This window comes from Lathyrus oleraceus, chromosome 5, assembly GCF_024323335.1.
Source record: "Lathyrus oleraceus cultivar Zhongwan6 chromosome 5, CAAS_Psat_ZW6_1.0, whole genome shotgun sequence".
In the NCBI taxonomy this organism is placed as follows: domain Eukaryota; kingdom Viridiplantae; phylum Streptophyta; class Magnoliopsida; order Fabales; family Fabaceae; genus Lathyrus; species Lathyrus oleraceus.
The window spans coordinates 107,102,371-107,111,668 of NC_066583.1; the positions used below are offsets into that span (position 1 = coordinate 107,102,371).

At 35.7% G+C, this 9,298-nt stretch overlaps 1 pseudogene; it reads left to right on the forward strand.

Moving 5' to 3' along the window:
• Positions 1-475: 475 nt before the first annotated feature.
• Positions 476-1,074, forward strand: LOC127079044 (60S ribosomal protein L5-like; annotated as a pseudogene).
• Positions 1,075-9,298: the final 8,224 nt, after the last annotated feature.

The following is a 9,298-nucleotide window of genomic DNA, read 5'->3' on the forward strand; positions in this document are numbered from 1 at the left end:
CTTCTATCAAATTAATTTCAATGAATGACACAGGCAACAACATAAATTTTTAAGCCCTTGCCTCAAGGATTCGATGAAATGTTGCAGTTGCACCAAATCCAAAACCAGTAGGAAAAGCATGTTTACTTATAGAGCCAAAAATACTCACAACATTATGATGCACTAAGACATGAATAAAGAAATTTCCAGTCCCAAACAAGGCCTTTCATTTGAAGAGAACCAAAGCTTGCCCCATTTGTGCATGAATTGCAGAAACTAGAGCTGATGTCGTGAATGTCAACTATATTTCCCTTGAAAGAAATCAACTTACCCTCGGGAAACAAACAGTTTGAACTCTGTGACCTGCAAAAAAACATACCAAGACAAAACAAACTTGCGATCTTGATCCAAGTCAAAACATGAATCCATCCTCAAAACCTGCAAAACAATCAACATCATGACAGAAAAACTCAACCTGCATCTTATTTTTTTTCTCATGACAGGAAGACAAAATCCAACTTATGCCACTGGACTCCTCTTAGCACGTCGGGTTCTCAAGACACTTGAGATGGATGAAGAGTATGAGGGAAATGTTGAGGCTACTGGAGAGGACTATTCTGTGGAGCCAGTTGATTCCAGGAGGCCATTCTGTGCTCTCCTTGATGTTGGTCTTGTTAAGACCACAACTGGAAACCGTGTCTTTGGTGCTCTGAAGGGTGCACTAGATGGTGGTTCAGATATTCCTCACGGTGAAAAAGGTTTACTGGTTTTGATAAGGAAAAGCAGGAGCTTGATGCTGAGGTTCACCGCAAATATATCTTTGGTGGACATGTTTCTGCCTATATGAAGACTTGGATTGAAGACGAATCAGAGAAATATCAGACTCATTTCAGTGAGTATATTAAAAAGGGAATCAAAGCTAATGGACTTGAAGAGATTTACCAGAAGGTTCATGCTGCCATCCGTGCAGACCCGACCATTAAGAAATCTGAGAAGAAGCCTCCAACATAACACAAGAGATATAATCTGAAGAAGCTTTTACCCCCAAAGTTTCACTGCAGTAAAAAACACAAATTAATTAGTCAAAGCTGTTAAGATTTCAAAAATACCTCAAAATGGAATGGAGACAAAATAAGGAAGAAAGCACGAGCTCAGAATACCATTTTCGGTTTTAGCATTAAACAGGGCAATTCGTTTCTGAGTACATCCAAAGTAATTCGCAGGGATGCTCCTTTGAACACAAAAAACACCATTTGAAACTCTAATCAGCAGGACATAAATAGTGAGAAGAGAATCAGGAATTGGGGACGAAAAACTTGGAGGCGAAAATCTCAAACGAAACCCTAAAATCCCAAAATCGAATACCTGGATTGGGAGGCCAGCTTCTTCACGCCTTTCACCACCGCCGTGACACTTTGTGAGAACTTCTCTTTCTTCCTTTTATCCTTTTCATGTGCTTGTTGATGGAGATATCGTTAGAGCGTTGGGAGAAGAGAGATCGAGCGCGAGTACGGCAAGGGAGAGATTAGTGGAGATGGGGTTTCCGAAGAGAGGAACTCGTTGAGTGGAGAGAGCGAGTTTGCTGAGAGCGGAAGGGAGGTTGAGACGGAAGCGGTTACGTGGTGTGAGAGAGATTTCGTTGAGGTTGATAAGCGAAGGTTGAGGACGATGAGAGTTGAGAGAGAGAGATTCTTTGAGTTTGATAGAGAATTCGTGAGATTGTGAGAGACGGAGACGGAAGTGTCTTCTGTTTTGGTTTCCTTATTTTCTTTTTTTTCTTTTTATTTTATTTTAAACAGAATAAGTTTTTGAAAACATTAAAGATTTTTGCTTAAAATTCCTAGGTTATTAGTTAATAATTGTTTTTTATATTTTCAACTTATACCCCATTGTAAACCCAACAGCCAAGCGGATGGGTTTAATTATTGGTAGTCCAACAGATTTCTTTTTTATTAGTTTTTTATTTTAATTCTTTTTTTTAAATTTATCTTGGTTTATATATCTAAATTAGCATTGTAAATAACAACTAGTCATGAGTGGTCTGGTGGAGAGGGGTGGTTTCTATGGTCTTTAGTGTAGTGGGTTTGATACCTGTATTGAGCGTTTTATTTCTTTCAGCATTTGCATTTTATTTTCTTTTAGCATTTTATTTTATGTTTATGTTTTTATTATACTCATGGTTGATCTGCTTTCTTTTAATTTCATCATTCATTCAAAACCATTTTTAAACTATAAAAATCATATTTTTCTCGATTTAATATCGAGCCCATTTTCCACACCTTTGTAAGTCGATTGCTTTTTAAGCATCGCCATCAACCTCACATAGCTTACTCTTGGGCTTTCTTACAATGAGCCGGTTCTCTTGCACTTACACTCATATTTCGCATCATTTGTTGTTTGGGCCTGATCTAATTATTTCATGATTTTGAATCCCCATTTGACAAAATGTACCCCACTTCCCCAATGTGTATATAATGTTGTATTGTTTTATTTCTCTATTTGTTTTAGACACTAACCAAAGAGTAAAATCCATCATTTCTGAAAAAATACAAAAATATGACTCGATCCAACGTCGAGTATGTTCTCAATAAACAAATCAATTCATTTCGCCCTCCTATTCTATTCCTTTTCTTTCAAACTTTCATCAAATGCTTGATTCAACGTCAAGCCATTTTCTCTAATAAAAACTCAAAAAATATTAATTCATAGTCAAGACTTTTTCAATAAAGATGGAAGTGGAACGTGGTGTATACCACGCACTCCTGAGACTAGGATTCGAGATGTATATCTCGCCAATCCTAGCTCTCGCCATCATCCAATTTATCCACTTTGCTCTATCAAAACACTCATTCAAATCTTTCTCAAATGTCCATCAATACTTGATCTAGGTCAAGTCATTTTCACAACAAAACTCAAAATACCTAATTCTTATTTAACACTTTTTCAATAAAGGTGGAAATGGAACATGGTGTATACCATGCACTCCTGAGACTAGGATTCGAGATGTATATCTCGCCAATCTTAGCTCTCGCCATCGTCTAAAATTGTCAATGCGGTTTCTTCAAACCCTTTCTCAATCAAACCTAAAAATACTTAATCTCTATTAAACACTTTTGCAAATAAAGATGGAAATGGAACATGGTGTATACCATGCACTCCTTAGGCTAGGATTCGAGATGTATATCTCGCCAATCCTAGTTCTCGCCATCACTCAAAGCACATCCAACCAATCAAACTCTTTTTCTCGCCGCCGTGCGACCAATCAAAAACCTTTTAAAATGAAAGATATATTGTCTTAAGAGGTACAAAACAATGTTTCGGCCACGATTGTTGAGTAGAGATAAATGACGCTTTTCCGAATGTAGATTTGTAAATCCTAACACCTAAGTACATATTGCATGACAACTCTAGGGCAGAACTTCCCCATTTCTTTTAGACCTTCCGTGCGTCTCCGATCTTGTGGCATGTCAATCCATCCTATTGCAAAGAGGTAACTGCCTAAGACTCGATTCAGCGAGCTGCGACACCTACTGCTAGGACGTGAACACATTGCCCACTCTCCTTTGACACAACTAGTGTCCTCCTTTGTAAGTCCATGTTCAGATGGCAATCCCTATCTAGCCGAACTACGGAAACTCTGATTCTCATGTTCAGATGAGATACGTAGGCACAAGATGCGATGTCTTGCCGAGTTAGACTGGCAACTAACAACTAATCTTTGTTTGCTTTCGCCCTCGTTGCGATCGAGACCTTCCCTTTCTCTTGCCCTAGTTGCAATCGAGACTTTTGTTCTCGTTAGTTAGCCAAACTACATTATGCTCTGATTCTCATTCCAGATGAGATATGTAGGCATAAGACGCGATGTCTTGGCGAGCACACATCTCTTTCACCCATAGGTAGCCGAGCTACGAAGACTCTGATTCTCATATTCAGATGAGATACGTATGCAATGGATGCGATATCTGTGCGAGTCATTTTTCTCTTGAGCCTTTTAGTAAATAGTACATTAGATAAACACACACCCTTTAGACAAGAACAACAAGAGTGGATCCCGTAGAGTACTACGGATGCGTAGGGGTGCTAATACCTTCCCTTCGCATAATCGACTCCCGAAACCAAGATTTGGTTGCGAGACCTTGTCTTTTCCTTTCCTCTCTTCAGGTTTACTTCGAGCGTTTCCTTTCCCTCCTTTGGGATAAATAACGCACGGTGGAGACTCTTCTGTCATCTTTTTCTTTCGCCAGTTGTTTTTTTCGCACCCTTGTATTTTTCAGATTGCGACAGTGACTCTCCTGTCTTTCTTCGCCGGTTGTTTTTTTTCGCATTCCATTTTTCAGGTTGCGACAAGATGTCGAAGGTAATGTCACGACACTAATATCTGAACAATATAAACAAGATAAAAGATAAAGAAACAATAGTACAAGTGACACAAGAAATTGTTAACCCAGTTCGGTGCAAACTCACCTACGTTTGGGGGCTACCAAGCCAGGAAGGAAATCCACTAAATAGAATTAGTTCAAAGACTCTCAGCAAACAACTTCAGGTTACAGTCTTTTCACCTAATCTCTACCCGTGTGACTTCTATCTAACAACTCTTAGATAAGAGACCCTACTCACTCCCCCTCAATCACAACAGTGATATAAAAACAAAGATTACAAAGAAAGAAGACACTCTTCAAGAACACATACTTGATCTTGCTTAAAAGCTTCAACCAAGTAAACACACACTCATGCTTAAAAGCTTAGAGTGGAAAAATTACAACACAAAAGTCGGTCCAATTCAATCATAATTAGGATGAATGAATGGCTCACAATACACAAGCTCATACAAGACTAAAACCCTTATTCTCTCTCACTATTTCGTTCGTTTTTCTTGTGTGTTAAAACCAGGTTTTACATGGCCTTTAAATAGAAGCATTTGAATGGGCTTGGACATCATAAACCCTAAATCCATTTTCCTTTCTTATCTCCTTATTCACGACAACTGATCATGTCTTATTGGAAAATAAATCAAGCTGGTTTTCATTACTACTTGAATGGCGTGTTCAATCTCCACATCAATCACACACAGATTTGCATGAAAAGTGCAATCATAAGAGATATAAGATTCTGACTGAATGTTCTGTATACACATGTCTTAACACCGGGTCTGACCTCTCAGCTAAATCCTGCACAACCATATTTAAACATCCTGTAGGAAACTGATATCACATGTCAAGACAACACTCGTGACATCTTGTGATAACTCTAGGTTTTACCAAAATTGATGCCAACACATAGAACCAACACTTGTGATTCACCAAGTTGATATGAGAACAATCCTCTCAAACTCAACTCTCTTGCTTCCAACACTCCTGGACAGCAAGGTGTTTACAAACTACACAATCTTATTTTTCAACAATTCGAAAAATAAGATATGGATTACAACAATGGATTAAATGTAAAGTTTGTAGTATAATGATCACTCAAAGTGATATATCAATTTGCTTGATCTTCTCTTCCAATGAAAATAATTCACAACACAAAGATATTCGATTGCTCAAGAATTTTCTGTTTTGAATGATATGAAAATATGCAGAAAAATCTTGATGAAGATTTAAAACAATAAGTGTGAATTCTGAAAATTCTAAGAGATTGATTGGAAGAGGTGAAATTTGAATTTGAAAGATCATGTATTTATATGCACACAACACCTCAAATGAAACATGGTAATGTTCTGAAAGAATCATGAACAGTTGTCAAAGATGAAATGAAATAATTCCATAAAATGGTGCATGAAGAGGTGTATGAACAACCACTAATTTCTCAGAAAAGCACAGTGGTAAATCGATTTACATAATGGGTAAATCGATTACCCTGTTGCAACGTTTAAAATTTTTCAAAATCTTTCAGTGGTAAATCGATTTCCCTAAGAGGTAAATCGATTTACCTAGTTAAAAAAATTAAAATTTTGCTTCTGGAAATGTAATGCTCCAGTGGTAAATCGATTTACCTAAGTGAAAAAAATAATTTTTTCTTTTAAAAAATATGTAAGCTTCAGTGGTAAATTGATTTCCCTTATAGGTAAATCGATTTACCCAGTTTGAAAATGAAAAATATGATTCTAAGACATTTTCCATGCACTATGAAAAATTATGAAATAACAATATGAATACTTGAGAATCTAAGACTTTAGTGAAGGTAAGTATTCTCATTATACCTTCTTGAAGTGAAAAGCTTAACTTCTTGAATCAAGATGCTTTATCATAGAATAAAATATTTACCCTCTTGTTGCTTGGAGTTTTGTCTTCATCAAAAACATTCATCATAAAGAAGCTTGACTTCACATTCTCCCCCTTTTTGATGATGACAAATAATCCTCTTTGATGCGTGCAATTTCTAGAAACGAAAATTTCTTCCCCTGAGATGTATAACTCCCCCTAAATTTGAGAAGCTTATGATCATGTTGACTTGATCATTATTGAAAAGTATATCTTCGGCAAATATTTTTATATCGTATCCACGGAGATTGGTTGTTATTACCGCCGTTCTATAATCCAAATTGTTATAAGTTTGAAAAGTAACAAAGTTGTTTTGTTTGGAAAATTATCTTGTGAGTAAATGTCACTAAAAACAGTAAAATGGTTTTAATCAAATGTAAAAGCTTGGCAAGATTGGAGTTTACTATTCTAAATGCTTATGATTCCTTATGATAACTATATAGATTTAAGATTATTGATGATGTTCAAGTATCCTCTCAAAGTCATTTATGTCTAAATGATATTGTGATAATCACTATATTGATCCTTAGACGATCTCTCCACCTAACTATCAATATAACAATCTTTAATGTTTGATACCAAAGAAGAGTAATGAATAAATCTATCTCTACAACTTATTCACTACTAGAAAATCTGTTTTATGTCAAGACTCAAATAATCTCTTTCAACAACTACTCAAATCTGGTTTTCAACTTAGGGCAAAAACAGTATTCAATACATCAACAATCTTTATCATATATAAAAATCAAATGGAATACATAAACAAATGAGAATAGCTACTACCTCCAATCTTGACAAAAGGGAGTTTAGCTCCTCCTCATCATTGTTACAAAGCAGAATGTTAATGGAAGAAAACTCTAGTTTTCTCTCTTACAAAAATATCTCAATCTATCAATGTGTGAATAATGAATAATGGAATACATCTCAATATCTATTCTAAATTTCTAAAAAGGGTTTACATTTCCTCATTTGATCATTTTCCATCTAAGGCAGAAAAGCTCTCCCAAGGCAGACACCAAAATGGCAAAACTAGCTGGCCTTGACAACAACACTTTTGACTAAAATCAGCTTGCTGGATTCGTAGCCTTCGCGGTGCGAAGGAGGGTTCGCGGCGCGAACGGAAGCTACCTCAGCTTCCTTGTTTTGCAAGCTTCATCATAAGAGCCTTCCAACTTAAGCTTTCAAAATTGGGCCTCCAAATTGCATTCAACACCTCTTCCAAATTATGATGTTGCATTCCAAAAGTTCTCAATTCAAAATTTCTACAAAACTAACAAATATGTGAAATAACTATTCAAAACAAAATAAATTAAACCAAATTGCATTTATACAAAATAGTGAGAATAAAAGTGTGTAATTACATCAAAACTTGGTAAAAGGGACCAATAAAATGATATAAAAAGTAGTACTAATTGGTCCCTAACAACTCTCCCAAACTTAGCATTTTGTTTATCCCTAAACAAATGTTTTCACCCTCACAACCAAAGCAATGACACAAAAGATTGGAACAAGGATTTACCAACCACATTCAAATGGTTGAAAAGTGTTTGGCAATTTCTCAATCCACCTATCTCAATTCTAGACAAAACATGAATAAGGAAAATGGTTGAGTGCAAAAATCATTCCAAGGAATTCAAAGCCATGTATGTCAAAATTGAGTCAAACTTACACACACATCATAATAATGATGAATAACATGAAGGGTTACTTTCACATATCCAAACAATTAAATCAACAACAATTCAAATCATGCGGTTATCACAACAAATATCAAATCATGTGAAAAATGAGAATCAAGAGGTCTTTCAAAGGTTGTAATGTGGCTTAGGTTACAAGAAAGGATATGATTAAGATAATTCAACAAAGTTGCCTATCCTAAGGAAGCATTCCCAATCATTCAACTTCTACACAATTTCCCTTTCTTTGATCCCTATTTTTTTCTTTTTCTTTTTACATCCACCCAACCATGAGCATTTCTTTGCTTTTTTTTTTCTTCTTTTCTTTGCTCTATGGTTTCAAGGGTGATTTCTTTTTCTTGTTTATTTTCATATTTTCACCCTTTCATAAAAACTCACTTTTCCAAGTTTCTAATCAACTTTTCACTTTACTCTCCCCAACTTTAGATTCCAAAACCAAATTTATTCAAAAATGCTCCCTACATAGAAATAAGCAAAAGGCAAAATTTGCAAACAACTCGATTTGGGGTTTCAATTGGCACGAAAGAAATTAGGATTCATTTATTCCACGATTTTCAATTGATTTTTCAATGATCAATAAAATGAATCCTAAAATAAGCTCAAAGGGGTTTAACTAAGGATTATTCCTCACAAGGTTAGTTGATTCAAACTTTTTGGTCAAGTGGTTTTTCTCACAAACAATGCCCCTATCGTTTTCAAAATTTTCACACAAAAATAGATTGATGCATGATTTAGCATGATAAGAATGAGTTAAAATAATGTTTGGTTTCCCGCTTTTTAGTGTACGATGGAAAGCTTCCTCACAATTGGTTAAGTCCTATTTTGATTCAAAGGTGACATACATTTCAATGAGTTTATGATATGAAATTTGCACACACCATCAAACTACTCATGTTAAGTCTAGAAAGCGATAAAGTGTATCTTGAAATGCCGACACTAATTCTTATCATCACCACTCGAAGTGTCCTATGCTTCTTTCTTTGCGATCATTTCTCGGTTGCTTTAAGCTTGACTTAAGATTAATAACAATTAAACAAAAATGTTGGTAAACCAGTTTGATTGTAACACACTTAATTCTCAAATAGTATTCATGCAATTATCAAAACAAATTAACATAAAATAAAGTTTTGGTGAACTAGAGCCACCCAAAAGTACATCAAAATTTTTCAAAAACAAAAATAATACAAAGAAACTCAAAATGACAACAACTCATCAATCCTCCTCCTCTTGGCCACCACCTACATCACCAAGGACGTCCTCCATCTCATCATTAGGGTTTGCACCACCTCCTGCACCCCCCATAAAATTTGGCCTGCCCTCAGGCCAATTAGCATAAGCCACAGATTCCGCCTGAGAAGGAAA